General features: G+C 44.2%; 1 protein-coding gene across 8 annotated transcripts in view; it reads right to left on the reverse strand.

Moving 5' to 3' along the window:
- Positions 1-18805, reverse strand: part of adgre5a (adhesion G protein-coupled receptor E5a) — a 219560-nt gene that overhangs the window by 104371 nt on the left and 96384 nt on the right. For 2 of the 8 annotated variants that reach the window (XM_074656443.1, XM_074656439.1), the window contains exon 3: positions 2437-2542. The exons of the other annotated variants lie outside the window; for them this stretch is intronic. The gene's annotated coding sequence lies outside the window, so the exon portion shown is untranslated. The remainder of the gene's footprint in view (positions 1-2436; positions 2543-18805) is intronic. 8 annotated transcript variants of the gene reach the window in all.

Genomic DNA, 18805 nt, shown 5'->3' on the forward strand with positions numbered 1-18805 from the left:
AAAACCTGTACGAATAGATTCAGGTTTGCAGTCGTCAACTCGCAGTGACAGCGTCGATCCTGTGTCTGTTTAATAGTAGATAAATCATTTTCAAATTTCGATGTAAAGTTAAAATTGCAGTACGCCCCCCATATATTCAGCATGTCCAGATGTTTACTGATGTAGTCTCACACACACTGTTACTTTGCCTATACTGTACACACATGCTGCCACTGTACGCTGGTTAGACCTCCAGGAGGGAATGATTGGAGAATCTTTGTTGCCGGTACAGAACGGATGACTTCTACGTTGGTACGGCAGTACTGTATATATTCTGATGGTAAACTTAATCTCATCATTGTCTTTTGATGATTAAAGTCTCCCAGATATGATATCCGATTACAACTAGCTAGTCTGCCGTTCCCCGGCTTCTTGTGGTCCATTGTACAGTAGAGGGGAATTTATTCTGAATAATCATATTGATTTATCGTCTGAATTCTGAAGATTATTTGCAAATATAATCCGTTCAAAACAACCCTTTGTAAGATTGAATTGTATCTAGATATCTATTTTTTGTTTCTTTTCAAAATGTCATTTTGACATTGCACTCAAAATCATGTTGATATAGCTGGGCTTCTAGCTGCGACCTTTACCACAACATTTGCCGCACCATCACCATCATTGCAAATTTGCAACAAAACGGATACCTATTGGTTCATACTATTATCAGAATTGGTTGGAGATTCAAATTGTCAATTGTAGTTTCTTTTTAGTGGGTGACCAGTGAGCTCTCTTCCACATATTTAATCATCAGTGTGGAGGTTTCCAGTGATGGATGGGGCTAGGATGCATTATGTGTAAGAAAAGGTCAAAGGTCACATGAGCACGAATATACACAACAAGGCTGTGAAAGTGGACGAGTCGGCGTGATGACGTTTAGTAGTCTCATTTAGTCGCCTTTTTAAAGTGATAAAAGCTTAAAAATTCACTAGTGGGATATTTATTGACGTATTTTATGTCGTAGAACAAAACGTTAAAATGTCTTCAGCTTGTGTTAACCACAGACCTTATTTCAGACATCTAACTAAAAACCCATTGACTTCCAGGTCGAGGGAACCAAAAGTGCTAAATTGCCAACTCACCTCTGGGTTTTAGGACTCATTCCTGTAGCACTATATATACACAGCCTTAAGATGCATGCATCATTTACTGTATGCCCTTTACAGTTATGTCAAAATGCTATGTCTCTGTAGGGACGTTTCTCACTGGACTGACCTAGAAACAGTTTGTCGTGTAGTGCCAGGTAGCTTTTCCTCGCTGCTTCCCTTCGTAGGCAGCACTGTTTACCTGCCGGTGGCAGCTCTGTGGTTGTCACCAGCCTGATAAGGCTTGTCTTGACAGGAAAGCCATTATGATTATAATGACGGCTATTGTGGTTCAGTGTTTTACCACCGACGACAAAACACACTGGAAATGGTTTTAAACAGCTGTTGTTGGACTAATTATTGCAATCAAAAATACCCTATTATGTTTTCTAAGGCTTTTCGTAATGTGTTGGCTGTTTTCCACTTAAATGGTAGATTACATTTTGGGAGCATGAACGCGCAATAATGGATTGGAAAGAGGGGGATAAGGCGAGGAATAGAATAGAGTGCAGAGTACAATAGCAAGAAGGGGGAACCAAGTAGAAATTATCTTTGCTGCTGGTGGGCGAAGGGGCAGCGTGCGTCCATTTTGAAGATTGTGGCCTTTGTGCTGTGGCGTTCTCTGTGAATGTTGCCGGTCTGTAACTGCAGGCTCTACAGAAACACTGAAGGTGTGGGCTTTGAGATGCCAATCTTATAGGAACCCTACCACACGCTAATTCAATTCAATTGCTGCCAGGCTCGAGCACGTGTAGGCGCCGGCGTGGCGAAAATGAGCCGGAGCAACAAGAGCACATGAACAGAGAAAATCGATGAGGACTCTTTTTCATAAATTGAGTGGGTGTTAAATTAGCTGGATGGGCCCATGTAGCAACACATTGGATTGAGTGCCTGGTGTATTTGGGTTGTGTCTATCGACTGAGAGACGACTTGGTGTACAGCAGTGAAAAGACTCACTGATGCTCAATCAATGTGACCAATCAGCCTCACCAGCAATTCATTCGGTTTTACACAGATTCGTCAGGAGGGAAGGGGGACTCTGAATTGGCGTTTAAATAGTGAGTCACTGCCGTTTTGACGACCAAATTCTAACCGCTGTTTTGTAATGGTCGGCTTTGATTGCCCTTTATGAGCTCGCCTGATTTCCCTATTCATGTTGTCAAAAGCAACTTCAAATACCGGTTATCAGCTCACTCCGTGTTTGTCGGTTTTCATTTCTTAACATGTATTTAATAGGGTTTTAAAGGCCCGGTGCCAAGATACAATATCGAAGGCACTTGGGAATAATGATCACAAATCAATATAATCTTACTCTGCTTGTCGTCTGCCATTTTAGGAAATTAGCTACGGAAGTTCCTGCCAAAGGTTGTATAATGGCAAAAGGTGCTCTCAACACTGTGAGATGGATTCTTCTGCACCTGTAGCAAAGCACATTTACAATCAGAGAAATGTATGAATGCCATTACAGAAACAGGAAGCCAACATGTTCAGTAGAGGTGTAAATCTAAAGTTTCATATTGATTCTTTGGACAGTAAGTCTGCCTCGATAAGACTTTGGTTTGATTTGTGATCAATCTATTTAACACAATCAGATTTCTTTATATCATCACAAACTGCAACTAAAATATGATTTGACAATTTTATTACTGGGCACTTCCAGACATTAAATGAAAAACTATTCTTTTTAATAAAAAAAATATATAACAAATATAATGTGGGAATTTCAAAATAAAGATGATGATGTGTATCGATATTTTCGCTTTGCATCGATGACATTGGATCAAATACAATTTTTTGGCCTCCGAAGCCTCAGTGAGAAATATTCCAAAGTATTCGAAGCTTCGGGACTGTCGCATTATTTTATTTTTTTAATTTTTATCTAACCTTTATCCAACCAGTCAAATCAATTAAGAACAAGCTCTTATTTATAATGTTGGCCTTACTGTACACACATGCACCTCTACACACAACAAACAGCGATATCCGTCTGAGAATAACTAGTAATAATGAATGTTGAATATGAATAATCAATAATGTTGTGGAATTATTCCTTATTTCATGGGTTATTTGTGGATTTATACATTAATATTACATACTTTAAATAAAGCAAAAAATGAAGCATTCGAATACTGATTTGGACGTCGATTACCATGGCAACGGTCGAAGCATTCGGGTCAGCCCTAGATCGTTGATCACTCGATATAACAATTCAGCCTAATGTTCAGAACTTGCTAGCAAAGAAGAACAACTTTATTTCTGCAGGATTATGATATCTTTTGATGCAATTTGTGTGAAAAATTTACACAAAAACTAAAATCAGTGAAGAGTGGAAGGGAGAGACTTAAAAAGAAAGAAGAAGGATTGAGAGAAGATCCATCCAAGAGCTATCTTAGTTAAACCCTTGTCGTCAGGTAATTGGAGTAGCTTTCCACGTCCAATCTGCCTGTCTGAAAAAGGAGGAGCGCACAGATGAAAGGAAACAGGGATCAATTGACCTAATAGCTTGTCCAATCAATCCTTATGTTTTTCTGATAGCCTGACGGAGGGTGCAGGCCGGAGTGGCGGATGAGCCCCTCTAATTGGCTCGGCCTGAGCGGGCAGAGCGGGAGACTGAGCGGTAATGGCAGGAGTAGTAGTCTTCGTCGCCGTCCGTCCGTCCTCACACCTGGCGCTCTCACTTCTACCAGCGTCAATACTGACACCTTTGTCCTCATTACCTCCAGCTTAGTGCCATGCACAAGCCTTTCATCGGCTGCTACAGGACTCCAATGTTCCTTCATTACACCTCCGTTTACACGATCCACTCCTCGCTTTCTGCCACTGACCCCTCACAGTCGATGACTAATACAGGAGCTACTCGTCTAAGCTATCAGCGCACTCGCTCAGGCGGCAGAATTGGGAGAGACGTGTATATAAACAGGAGCTCCATCTGTGTGTGTGTGTGTGTGTGTGTGTGTGTGTGTGTCTGCCTGTCTGGCATCTTACAAGCAGTGACGTTCACCTGAGACTCACCTGAGTCACTCCACAGAGGACGGCTCCAGTGGGTTTGTATTTGTGTCAGCGGGACTCCCCTCGGAGTATCTGGTGTTGGACCGGTGTGAGCATGTTTGTGTTTGTGCGCCTCTGTGTGAGTGTGCTGTACGTCGTGAGCAGAGGCAGCACCAAGAAAACAACACGGGGCCAAAGAAAGCTGCTTGTTTGCCCATCTGCCAATATGGGAGTTGGAGGGAAGCAGGTAGACAGAAGAGAGAGGAGGAAGGGGAGGAGGAGGAGGGTGAGGGAGATGAAGCTCCTACACAGAGGTGTGAGAGGGCACGTATATTCATAAACAGCTGCAAAAACACCTAGAGCATAATACATACAGTATAGGCAGATGCCAGATGAGACAGAAAGGGGGGGGAGGTGCACCATGATGGAAAAAGTCCATAAACACCCAGAGCAATGAACTTCAGGAGAGAGAGAGAGAGAGAGAGAGAGAGAGAGAGAGAGAGAGAGAGAGAGAGAGAGAGAGAGAGAGAGAGGGCGTGCATCCGGAGTGGATTAATTAAGGATTATAATTATGTTGGGACTATGCACGTCTCACCTGAGACTGCCCTGTGCCGCTGCTCTCCAATCCTCATGCCCTCTGCTCCTCTGCACATATGGACACAAACCACAGGAAAATACTACCCACACTTGTGGTATCATAGCTTCACCTCTCTGACACCGTGCGGAAAAGTCAATGAGCGCAACAGCGTATTAACCTTTTACCTGCTTTTTGAATAAATCCACTACAACACTTGGTCTTATATTCACGCTGTAAATGGGCCAAGATAATCGGTGGACACACATCAGCATCAGAGGTTCATTTACACAGTACACAGGTACATTTAGGTTTGCAATCAGATAACGATGGTTAAAATCCCCAATGTTTGGTTGGGGAAATCAAGTTAGTGGTTTATAAACACCACTAACTGGTGATTCAGAAATTCAGATATTTTGCCCATTTTCAAGACTCTTAACTACTTTACTCAGAGAACAGTTCTTATGATTTCTTACAAAAAGTTATTCCTCATTTTTCGTGTGTTTTCCTACAAATGTCCAGCAACATGTGACGTACATGTCAAATTCCGCTCCCATCTTTTAAAAATAAGACTACTTAGGTTTAGGAAAAGATCGACTTGGTTAGGTTTAGGCAACAAAACTACTAAGTAAGGTTTAGGAAAAGATCGTGGCTTGGGTTAAAATAACAAAGAAAGTGGTGTAAATTAAGTACAGAAGTTGCATGAAAACAAAAACTACTTAGTTAAGTTTAGGAAAGATTGTGAATAACTCTGGAAGTGGCATAACTTAAGTACGGAAGTTACGTGACAAATAAATGAACGTTGACTTCTGGATTCACACGGGGTACAAACACCGGTCTCCTGGGATGTTGTTTTGATCCACCCATCCACCCCGACCTCCTTCCTACTCGACGTCTGACGCTCTTTATACTTCCTGGTTCACAATTACGTGGATTACATATGAATTCATCTTGTGGGATAAATATGAATACAGTGCATTACTTTTTCGTAAAGCTACGAACGGTTTATGAGAGCAGCCTGCTACTTTACATGTTACAATGTAGAATCAATAGCAGGGCACCCATTGATGTGGTGTTTTACCACAGGTTACATCATATAGGCATTTTGTCCGTATGTTCTTGAATATCATTATCAGGCACATTGTCTATGACCTACCTTCCAATAATATTGAGAAAACAAGTTGGCAGAACAATTTTTTTGTTGTCTACTACTTAATATAAGGTAAATAAAGTGGTTGAAGCCCACGCCATTAAGGGGCTGGAGCCCCGTGTTTTCCAGTGAAGCTGCACAGTGGTCAACAACTAGCATGCAGGTGTGGATTTAACAGTATCACTGTGAAGTAAGACTCTGCTAAAAATGTCCATGCACGCTCAGCATATCCTCCCTGGTTATGTGAAGTTTTTTTATTCGCTCGTTTAAAAAACACTACAGTGCAGTGCAGCAGCTGAATGCTTTGCTGCTTTCATTTGAAAAAAAAAAGCTAAATAGTGGATGGTGATGGACATATTTCCAATAAAACACACAGGCTTGTTTTGACAGGATATAAATGCGTTTATAATCCAATACAGATTACTATCGCACTATCCTGTGGTGCTATTAGAGTATGAACATGAACCACACGTCATACGTCATCTGACCACAAAAGACACTTGCCAGACCACAGCTTAGCCTCTGGTCACCTCCAAGAAAACAGAAAAAAAGAAACACACACATCATAAACTGACCACCAAAGGCACACACACACACACACTCTCACACACATTTGCTGTGCAGCCACAGACACGAAGCATTTAGGGAACAGAATGGAAAAGGATTTAATTGAGTCTTTGATCATTATAGAATTACCATGTGCCTTCTTGGCACCCTTGTTATTGTTTCATGGATTAATCATTTTCATTCCACAAATTGTGGAATCCACACAGCAAATCAGTGTGCTGCCTGCACGACACAGATACGCAGTCGTAGCGAGGGAATTTTAATGTGTTCCTGCCCTCCAATTGGCTCAAGCCGTCAATGCGACTTGATTTATTTGAAAGATTGGTTTTATTGATTTACTGAATTAATGTGGTGCCAGTTTAATCAGTGTGCCATGGAACTATGCAGAATTTGACATCTCTGTGAACTCAGATGAATTGAGTGTACAATATTGATCTGGTTATCCACATTATTTATTCAGCTATTTGTCTTAGAGCTGATTAATTCAGTGTGTACGAAATAATGTAGGTATGTGTTTATGAGGCGGTGTTTGTGTGTCTCTCCCTCTCTCGCAGTATATTTGCGGAACTGGTAATTGCATCTGTTATGGACTGCAGGTTTCACCCTTGTATTGGAAAAGCAGCATTTACAATTTATACCCTTTTCATTTTCTCTCCAGGCAAAAGCACGCGGGCTGCTGTATGTTATAAAATGACACATCACATGCAGCCTCAGCACATGCTCGTTCAGCATTAATGCACATGTGAACACACACTTAAACGCTTGCATGTTTGCATTGTGCCAGATATCATTGTGTAACAGCAGTGCTGTAATTGCAGGCCGTATATATATATACTGTATATATATTGTAGGGCTGGAGCAGTGTTCGGCACCGGTGTGGTGATTGAGCAGTATCTGTCAAACGGGGCCAGAGGAGGGAGAGTAGTTCTCCAATTAGAGCTAACTCAGGATGGATATGGATGCTTTCTGACAGCTGTCTCTTCTGATTCGGCTGCATGTGGAAGAAGAACATTTGTTTGAAGATGTTTGTTTAGGCTCATTATGGATAAAAACACAAGCTTCACACATCTCTTTCCCCCTACTCCATGTGTACTGGAAGACCACCGATGTTGATATTACACAAAGGAGAATCTCAGCTGTCATTTGGCTGCACGCAAACACGGAGCTAGTTCTATTCACAGGACATTGTGCAGTCCTGGCTGTAATCCTACAAGGATATTTAAAGGGATAGTTCGGGTGTTGTGGGGCTGTATGAGGTACTTTTCCATAGTCAGTGTATTACCTAGAGATGTTCCAATACTATTTTTCCTCTGAACTTGCTGTATCGGCTGATACCGAGTACTGATCCGATACCAGCGTGATAAAAAAAATTAAGTTATAATTATTATTATTATTATTATTAAACAGCTGTGACAAACTACCTGCAATCAGTTCTTCTTTGCTGCTCTAAAACAGTAGTTGCCAGTGGCAGTCATGATACATTCAGGGCGACAGCACAGTGAAGGCCACTGTTTTAGAGCGGAGAAGAAGAATTGATTTCCGGTTAAACAAGTTAATTTTTTTCTGGTATCGGATCGGTGCATAGACCGGCATATTCGCCGATACCCAATTTTGGGAAGTATCTGACTTATTTCCAATACTGGTATCATTATTGGAACAACTCTTGTAATACCTACAGTAGATGACAGTCGGCACGCCCCCAGTTTGGAGAAGCAGACAGGAGTTACTGCACGGAAGCAAAGCGATGTAGTGCTGTGGATGGGGCCGGCAGCAAAACATATTTTAGCCACCTAAAAGAAAGGCTCATCTAAAAAAATCAATATCAGTTTAAGTGTACGCTATATTTAGAATATTTTTACCAGTTTATCTTGCCACAAGACAGCTGTACAGTCTATGTTTCTGACGGGAAACTGAAGCTGTTATCTATGCTTTCGCCAAAGCAACCAGACTCTATTGAAATCTTTTATTAATTTTACCTCGCAGAACACGGGTGTTGCTGGTCTACCGCTGCCTCGATCGGTTAGTTTGTTTGTGTTATTGTGGGACTTTGGTTAGTTTGGATTCACCAAAGTCACAGACAAACTAATCGATCGCGGCAGCAGCAGACCAGCAACCCCTGTGTTCTGCAAGGTAAACTTACAGTTTTTTTCAATGGAGTCTGGTTGCTTGGGCGAGAGCATAGATGGATACAACAGCTTCAGTTCCCTGTCGAAAATGGCCATCTGATGGCAAGGTAAAGTGGTGAAATTATTCTAAATATAGCGCACACTTAAACTGTCATTGATTTTTTTATCCGTTTTGCTGCTGCCCCCGTCAACAGAAGTACATTGCTTTGCTTCTGTGCGGTAACTATTGTCTGTTTCTCCAAACTGGGGGCGTGCCGACCTTCATCTACTGTAGGTAATACACTGACTATAGATAAGTACCTCATATAACCCCACTTCAAAACACCCGAACTATCCTTTTAAAGTACACGGGGAGAGATCATCAGCAAAGAAAATGATGACTTTCAGAGGCTTGGCATGTAAGTCTAGTAGTCTGCAGTAGCATCCTACTACTGTGTGCTATTGTATATATTATTGTTGATCCTGAAAGCTATTGTAGATCCAGCGAGAGCAGCGGTAGCTTGTTACTGGAGGGTAAACTCAACCATGTAATGAAATACAGCAGAGATTTTAACTCCTACTCCATGTGTTTATTTAATCATATGACATGGACCGCAGCTTAGGTCATAATTACCATACGAGTTCAAATAAATGCAAAGGGCAGCACTCTATTCTACTGGCATTTCTGCTGTGTATATAGTAAATAAGATGAACAAATGAAGATACTCAAGGAACAATCCTTGGATGGTGAAGTACTTCCATTTTATAAGAAATACCATTGACTGTATTTCATTGTGTTTTGTATTGTCAACAGCAGCCGTGTAACATTGCTTGACAGCATAATGTGTCGATCGTGGATGCCTGAAATTCCTTTCCTGCCTTTAGAGACACACAAGGAAACATTAACCTTCAGCACTATGCGGCATTTTCACCTCTTTTTTTTTTACACTACAACAACTACTTTACACTCAGAGAGGTTACATGAATGCCAGTAACTTCATTATAACCAGATTAGGGCAGTACTCTAATGATTGCAGCTGTCATGTAAACATGTTAACTGGATTACCTTAGTTGAATTAAATCCAGGATTGAAGAAAGGATAACTCAATTGCCTGACCCCTGAAATCAATCTTTAGCTGGCGTACACCTCCGTTCTGATTTCTTCATGTGTTTTGATTCTGTGCAAAGCACACAGCGGCATGGCTAGCGGTGTAAAACAAAGGGAAACAAAGGGAAAATTTGGGGCTTTCATGTTCCTACTAACTCTGCGAGCGACGGCGCCTGTGTTACGGGGTTCTGTAAATTCATCATCACAATAAAACATGGACACACTCAGTTTCTCCTTGTGGTGCTAAAAAAGATGTTTTTCGGCTCGGCTACTTCGCATCAAACAAATCATGTAAACAACGTCCACCGAGCAAATCGAGTTACGGCGAATCATAATCGTACAATCGCCTTGAGGTGCAGGTTATAGTGTGTGTTCAAACTGTTTCACACAGATCTACTACTGCAAAGACTGCATATTAAGTATCCTCTCTCCATAATCCGGCTTGTTTTTTCTCCGTACTAACAGTCTACATTAACCTCTTTTTCTGTGCTCTTTCTGTTACCCTCCAAACAATTTATTCTGCCCTCACACTCTATTTGTTAACCAGTCTAAATAATTACAGTGCTACAGCCCACGTGCGTACCTGTTTGCTCACCTACCATTTGCAGACCTAAATATCTATGTGCTCACCGCTTCTCCTAATATGTGCCTAGTGTTTACACTCTCTTGCCCCTGCACGCTGCACTTACATGCACCGGTGTGGACTCCCCTTCCTCCGCGAGTGTGCTAACATTTGCCCTACTCACCTCCTCTCCTGCCCGCGTGCCCCCCTCACTCACCTCCCGATGGTAGCAGATATGGATGGAAATACAAACGACCCCTGATGAACCCAGATATTGAGCTGTTTTAAAGCTGGAGGCTTTAGACAATATCCTTTCCTTGCTCCGACGTGCCGGAGAAGGAGGGGCCAGGGTTTCTCACTACATCGGGGTTTTATGGGATTTATGACCCCCCGTCCCCTGCAGCTATCTTTCCCTCTACTGGCACTTCTCCCACTGGCTAGAATTAGCAGGCGAGGAAAACAAACAAATTACAAGGAAACAAACACAACAGTTAATAAGCATGTAGTGACACGAGGAGAACGCTTTCAGCGGGATGCAGAGAGAGGGAAGGAAGGGCAGGGTATAATCTTCTCTCCCTCACCCCTGTCTTTTATTTTTATTTTTTTTTGCATTTCCCTCTAATTTCCTCCCGCCACGCCGTCCCCCCTCCACCCACTGTGACTCGCCGGTGGGGCTTTCCGAGGAGATCATCTCCGAGCACGGGCAGTGCGAGACAGATGGGCGGATGATGGATCTGACGTGATAGACAACGGGGTGATGGATGGCTGGCTGGCTGATAGGGGATTAATGCAGTGCTGAGGCCGCTGCAGCACGGCGGATGGCTTAGTGATAGATAGATAAAACTGACGAGCAGATAAACAAGAGACCGCTAATCCACGCCCCATTGATGGACAGAAAATCAAAGTGGGGGGAAAGAGCCACCGAGGGAGAGGTGGAACTTTATATTGCCGTCGCGGGGTGCGGAGCTCTCATGGGAGGGAATGTAAGTGGACGCAAGGTGAGATGAGGTAGGGGCCTAATGAGGAGCATCATGTTGTAGTGCCGTCTTGGCATGGGTCAGTGATAGCACACGTCGGGCTTGAATATATTGGACGTTTTGGTGACATGGCGTGGCGGGCGATGGCTGGTATGCTATTTCGAGTGATGGCGAACAGCTTGACTGTGGAGGGGCGGTAAATTGGCCGTAGTGGGATGTGATGGGATGATTGGACAGCAGAGAGTGTGCTGGTTGGGGGATTGAAGATAGGAGTGCTTGTTGTGTGTTGTGTGTTTTTTTTTTAATGCACTTCTCTCAGCGCAACAGCTTAACCTTCTGTGTAATGTACGAAAATAAAGGTTTTGAGTCTCTATGTTTATGCAATTCGGCCAACTGGCGAGCTGAAAAGGCCTGTCGTGATGAGAGAAAGAGAGAGAGGGGAGTGGAGGACAAGCCCGGGGAGAGCTCCTCTGAAAATAGGGAGCAAGCTGCCTATGCCTGCATTATTATCGAGCGCTAAGCTTTGTCTCTGTTCACCGTTTCAGGGGACCCCAGGGGTTCTGGCATCGATCCGGTGTGCTCAGAATGCACTCCGGTGTCACCTATTTAAACACAGTGAGCCGCTAGCCAACAGAGACAAGCCTTTATTTATCAAGCCTCTGATTTTGGCTGCACGGATGACAACCTGATTAGCACTTAAAGGAGCTCTTAAATCTTTTATTGGAATGGGTGGAGGCAATCTATAAAGAGAGGGAGACGGCAGTGTTAGCCGGAGTAGAGTTATGGGGGATGAACGGTGAGGTGAGGTGACGGGGCTGTGTCATACCGGGGGTTAATGAAGGGAAGGGACAGGGCTGGATGTGACAGATATGGCGAGAGACGGAGAGAGAAAGTGTGCGAGTGGGAACAATGGGTGAGAAGTAGAAGTGGGTGGAGGAGTGGTGGCAGAGATCGGGGGACCAGATGAGGGCACAAGTGGCGGCCAGACAAAGAGTGAATGTCGAATGAGTGGGTGAGAATATTGTGATCAAGTGACGGCCTGAGTAAACGGACAAATTGCTGAACAAACAAGTGGGTGACGAGTGCGTGTTTGCGGGGGCGTCGGTGCACGGGTGCGCGCGAGGGACGAATGAATGAGTGAGGCGCGATGGAAGAGACTAAGTGAGCGAGTAATGGGGGTTAGTGATGGGTGTGTTGACAGAAAGTGTCAGCTTTAACCACACTGACCCGCGCGTAGAGGCTGCATGCACAAGTGGCTGGATTTGAGTGCCAGCTTGGACGTGAAGCGACTGTAAAATTGGATGTGAATTTCGACTTGGATGCGAAATGAATGCAAATTCAGAAAGTAGGTGGATGGTGTTTGCGCGTCTATCTCTATGTGTCAGTCTGCTGTCGGTTCGACATCACTTTAGAGGAGCCCAGGAGATGAGCATCTTCTCAGTCTCTTTGGCACAGAAATGTAGCTACTGTTGAAAAATCTCATGTCCTGTGTGATTACAGCAGTTTTATTTGTCAGGGAGGGTCCTCTATCCTCGCCTCTTGTCATCATCAGGGTTTCTATTATTTAGTTCAGATTTAATAAATAATAATCCCAACCTTCTTGGCACGCCACAACTGGGAACCATTTTGTTTTGTGTAATAGATGAGTATATTTACTCTCGTAGGGAGAGGAACACTAAGCGATGCCAGTGCTCGATTAGAGAGGCGCTGTTACTAGAGAGCTGCAAGATAATTTATTCTTGCTCTCTTCCCTTGGGATGCCGATGGCCGATTCGCTTTCAACGCCAAGAAGAGTGTGTATACGTTTGTTTGTGCGTGTTGATGTGGGGACGTTTGGGACGAGGCTATTGTCTTGTCTGCAGCCTGTGCTACACTCAAATCCTTCCCCTCCCTCTCACCTCTTCTCTGTCAGCTGCAAAACAATACAGCCCGTGAAATGTCAAGAGAATTAGCGTGGCATAAATGCACGCACATTGTTTACCGTCCCCTCTTCTCTCCGAACCTTTCACTTTCTTTGCTCGCCTGTCGCGCTCACCTTCGCGTCCCGGCGTGGCTCCGTCCCATGGCCTCTCCGCCACCCTCGGCTGCAGCATGCTTGTCTGACCCTGTCCCAGTCTCCTTCATGGAACTGTCTCCTGGTGATCAAGCTCCATTATTTATGCTGTATCGTGTTTCACCATCAATTCCCGCAATGGAACAATTGAGACAGATTTCCTTGACTGTCACAATAGCAGTGAGACTCGGCAGAGGTTGGAAATGGGATTAGCCTTAAACGGAATTTAATTTTCACCGTTGTTGTCTCCGAAGCCTGTCTACCACCCAGACACCATGACGCGCAGTGCTTTCACCATTGTGTGATGTGTGTGTGTGAGATTACTGCCGTGTGATGCACAATGGCAAGTGTAACATTTGTAATGTGATGTACACGTGCAACAGTTTCTTGTTTTTTATAGCACTGTAATGCAACTGTGCTGCAGTTTGGTTCAGTTTTATTCGAGAAAGTCTGACGATCTAAAGATTGCAAGATGTCCATAATACAGTCTACAATACAGTCAAGGTCTGAAATTAGCACCCGCCACCTGCCAAATGCGGGTAAATTGTTGGCAGTGGTGGGTAAAATTGTCAGGCTGTCCAAAAAAACACTAAGGATGGGAATTGAGAATCAGTTCCTAGTTGTCCGATTACTTGGAATGCTTCTGTGACTATTGATTCCTCTTATCAGTTCCACATGCACAATGACGTAACGCAATGCACCCTGTATCGTGTTTCAGAATATTTGGGACCGGAGCCATGGCGAAGAGAAAATAAAATGCTCAACAGCGTGACGCTAATAAATCTAAGGGGCTGCACCCTATTTATTCCCTGAAAATGAACAACAAATCCATGTTGAAGTCAGCAGGAGGAGAGCTAGTAACATTAGCTGTCAGCAGCCGGTGGACAGCACAGTCCTGCTTAGATAAATAACAGAGCTAAAAGCTAATGTACAGAGGTTGCATTGAGTTAGTTTATGATGCATTCAGTAACATATTCAGTAAAAATGAGTACTGGGCGAAGGTAAATTATAACGTTATCATAATGTGTTAAAATGTAATCTTAGGGCTGTAAGTCTATTAAAATATTTAATTATGATTAATTGCATGATTGTCCATAGTTAATCGCGATTAATCGCAAGTTAATCACATTTTTTTATCTGTTCATAATGTACCTCAAAGGGAGATTTGTCAAGTATTTAATACTCTTATCAACATGGGAGTGGGCAAATATGCTGCTTTATGCAAATATATATATAACAGCTGTCAGTGTGGCATGTCTGTAAAGGCGAGACTTGTGGGTACCCATAGAACCCATTTTCATTCACATATCTTGAGGTCAGAGGTCAAGGGACCCCTTTGAAAATGGCCATACAGGTAGTATGGTTGGTACCAATGGATTGCTTACGTTTTCTAGTTTCATATGATGCCAGTATCTTCACTCTAGCGTTTGAGCCTGCTACAACCTCCGAAATATCTATTGTGTTAAAGAAATTTGTGGCGTTAAAACGAATTTGCGTTAACGTGTTATTATCACGTTAACTTTGACAGCCCTAAAAATGTTTTCGGTGAGAAACTTGAGGCGGATCATCAGGGATTAATAACAAGTTTGCAAACAGTAATAAAGGAGTGCATGTTGAAGTACACAGGATTTATTGTATTGTTTTTTGTTGTGGTATCACATTGGGTATCGAGAATCGTGGGATTTCACTGGTGTTACTATATCTCTGGTATCGTGACATCCCTACGCAGGACCACCACAGTCTTTCATAACAAAGAACAGAAACTTTTCTCTTATTTTTGTGTCCAAAGAGTAAAAAAGAAAGAAATTCCTACATGAGTGGATTACCAGACTTCAGCGTCGGCAGATGGCACTTCTTTGATGTGAGATGTATAAGCGACTGAATGAGTAAATAGATAAATGAATAAGTGCTGTCGAAGTGTGAATCAATGTTTATGGATCGGCATCCAAAGACCTGCTGTGCTGCAGATGAAATGAATGTAGTGGCGGCTGTGTGTGTGTGTGTGTGTGTGTGTGTGTGTGTGTGTGTGTGTGTGTGTGTGTGTGTGTCAGTGTTTGTGTTTGTTGGTAAGATGCGGTGGGAGCTTGGTTTTGAGGTTGCTGTGATGCTCCTTCAACTGCATAGGTGTGTTAAGTATTTGTATGATGTGTTGCGAGTTGAGGGGGTTGTGTGTGCGTGTCAGCAGCATTCTTGTTTCCTGAATGGTAATGGTGGCTGTTGTTTCTGATGAATTCTGTTTGGGGTTTTTCTGACTTCCCTGCTCTCTTTTTTCCCTCGCTCTTAACACAAGCATGATCAATACTTGAATTAATGTCTAAGTAAAGAGTCAAAACATGTCGCACTGGCCTTGGCACACAGGCAGGCAGCCGCCCCGCCCCCCCCCCCACCACCACCACCACCCCGACAGCCTCCGACCCAGCTGGGCTGAGAGAAGTCGAGAGAGGAGTGAAGAGAAAGAAAAAGCAACGGAGCGTGGAGGAGAAGAAATAAGTGTTCATTTATAATGAACACATTATGGGGGGGGTGAATTGGAATGCATTCAGCTTTTGGAATCTGTCTTTTTTTTTTGCTGGTGTATTAATTTGACTAATTATTAGTTGAGAGGTAATTATGTCTTGCTGCATGGGTGATGCCTCTTGTCAAGGAAGGCGGCGGCGTGGTGAATGACGTGTGCGCTCAAGTGTTGCGGCGGCATGTAATGTTGGGTAGAAAGAGCAGCGAATACAGGACGGCTAGACGGGCCACAGGTGTGGGCTCAGGGGAGTGTGTGTGTGTGTGTGTGTGTGTGAGAGAGAGAGTTAGTGTTTGCGTGCGAGTGACGGGGCGTGAGGCTCAAGAGGCAGAACGGTGATTTGTGGGTATTGTATTCCTGTAATCTGCTCAGATCAGATCAACCAGAGCCAATAATGCAACACTGAGCCAAATACCACACTGCTCTTTCTTCATCTCTCTCTTCTCTTTCAGTCTCTCTGTGCACCCACACACCCCACCCCACCTTCATCCAGCCACCCACCCCACCCTCTCTCTTTCTCTCTCTCTGCCTTTTTCCCTTTTCACTGCAGTGGGAGCTTTGCTGCAGAGGGAAAGATGGAGGGAGGGAGTCAGGAAGATAGATCGTGAAAAATGGAGATAGGACTGAGAAAGACACTGAGGAGGAGATGGAAGGTGGATTGAACAGTAAACGATTACTGCCCTGCTCGTGTGTGCTCCTGGTACGGCCTGATACCGAGTGCTCCTTCTCTATATTGACACACACACTGGCCACAAGCATTTGAGTTTGTTTTTGGCCAGTGCTGGGTGGTGCTTGGCAGAAGAAATTAAGCCTAACAACCGTGGCATCTGTCTCAGCAGCAGGAGAGTCCCGCCTCCCCACCCACACATGACCTGCCCTGCTTTCATTCACTGAGCCGCCTGCTGCCAGCCTCAGGATGGGCCGCTGCCTCCGCCACTGCCCGCCACCCCTCCCAACCCGGCCTCTCCGCGCTGCCAACCAACTCTGTGCCCCGCGCCCATGTTTCCCCCCTCAAGCAACAACCAGGAGCCTAGCGATATGGCTGCTTCAAATATTCATAACAGCCACGCTGCAACGCCGAGCAGCCTCTCCTCTCCATTTTGAAGAGGCTGCTGTTAGCCTGAACACGGCTCCGGCGCTGCGAGTCAACTACTCTGTGGTCAGTGTGTATTAACAGTACGTACTATAAGTATTAAGCAGGGCTTTGGATCTTCAGTCAACTGCATGGAGCTAAATATAAACACTCACTTTGCCGCCATCCACTTCCACAACCCTCCCCCTCACCCAGAGCTCAACCAGCAGCCTGCTAAAGGGGTCGCACCGCTTTACAATACGCTGAAACCCAGCCGGAGCCGGGGAAGAGCGAACTAGCACACATGCAAAAGAGATGCTATACTTAGCACAGGCTGCGCACATACTGGGCCAGTGTGTGATACATGCAAAGACTATTAAGCACAGAAATGTGTCTGGACGTTCATTGTCACACACAAACACCAGGGGTGTAACGATTCATCTGCTACATTGATGCATCGATTTATATTCCTACGATCCAACTACATCGATAGGTATTCGACAAGTTGCCCTTCACGGGGGAAGTATATCGATCTAAAATGGATTTGCAAGGTAAATAATCGGTTGTATCGATATTAAGAATTTGCACCTTGTATTTAAGCATGAAAACATTATATGGATGTATTTTTTAGCACTTTTAACAGTAAAGGAAAGTTACTCCGGTTCACTTTCCCTGTGTATGACGTCATCAACATGCACCAGCAGCGCCAATCTCAGAAAGGCGACAACAAAACGAAGCGTAGCCAATGGTGAGGAAGAACCAGACGAGCGAGAGATTTTCACGGCGTGTTTGAGGTCCAGGGTGTGGAAACATTTTGGCTTTTGCAAAAAGGGAGATGTCTCTGATAAATGGCTCGCTGTTCCACGCAACTACTGAGACGCCAATATCATTGCTTTACCGTTTATATTAAAAACTGAAAAATGAGAACAGAAACAGGTGGTTAAACCACTGTTCATTTCACTTGAATTTGCACTGCCTTGTATCTTGAGAACTGAAGCAACGGGTCCTGAAGTTGCACTTTTTATTATTTTCAAATAAATATTGAATCATATCGTATCGCTTTAGATGAGCCAAATATCGTCCTTGAATCGTATCGGAACCATAGAAACGTACGTATACATATCGGTACACCCTTAACAAACCCGCAGGAGCAGAGAGTGATGCGAGTGGCGGCTTCCGGGGAGTGAACTTCAACCGTGTGTCTCCCAGGAAGCTACAGGCTGGATAAACATCCATGTGGAGCAGCGGCAGATGCCTCCGTCTCCCTCTAATGCCCGCTCCTCCCTTCCTCTCCACTCACATCCCACCATCTCACTCCTTTCTGCCTCCCTTAATGAAGACTACCCCCCACTTGTTCCACCCTTCCCTCTCAATCTCCCTTTCATTCACCTCCCCGTACTTTACTCTCTCGCTATGCTGTCCCAAATTTCTCTCCATCTCTGTCCCTCTTTTCTTTTATTCTCCTTCTCATCATGCAGGCCTCCCGCTAGCCCTGGGCCCCGCTGCTTATCCTCCGTATTGGCTCGTAGTATCTGCAGATTATTTCTCAGGGGGGCATCCTGTGTGTGCTCTCCACCATACTGCGTTATCTAGCTCATCAAGTGGGTTGGAGTGGATCAGGACGGGTGGGGGTTGATGCTCCGGCTTGTGGCAAACAGGTGGCCCATAGGGACGAGCACTAACAGCGATAAGTACGAAGGCATGGGAGGATGGTAGCGTTTCTATAGCGATCTTTTCTGAACTGGTTTCTAAACAACAAGACGTTATTTGTTAAAGCCATCAATATCATGAAGTTGTGAAGCAACACGGTGGGCCCACCGACTGCCTGCGAGCTACAAGATGGATGGGATGGCTGCTGGAACTAATGTGGCAGCTGAGTCTCAAGGCATGAGCTTGAATAATATCTGGCTTAGCGGTTAAACCTGCTGTAGGCAGACTGTTTTTGGCATCATTGGGCAAAAAATCCATAATAACCTTTCAGCATATTGTAATACAAGTGCTCTGAGAGAAAAC

The sequence above is a fragment of the Sebastes fasciatus genome, chromosome 13, assembly GCF_043250625.1.
Source record: "Sebastes fasciatus isolate fSebFas1 chromosome 13, fSebFas1.pri, whole genome shotgun sequence".
Taxonomy (NCBI): domain Eukaryota; kingdom Metazoa; phylum Chordata; class Actinopteri; order Perciformes; family Sebastidae; genus Sebastes; species Sebastes fasciatus.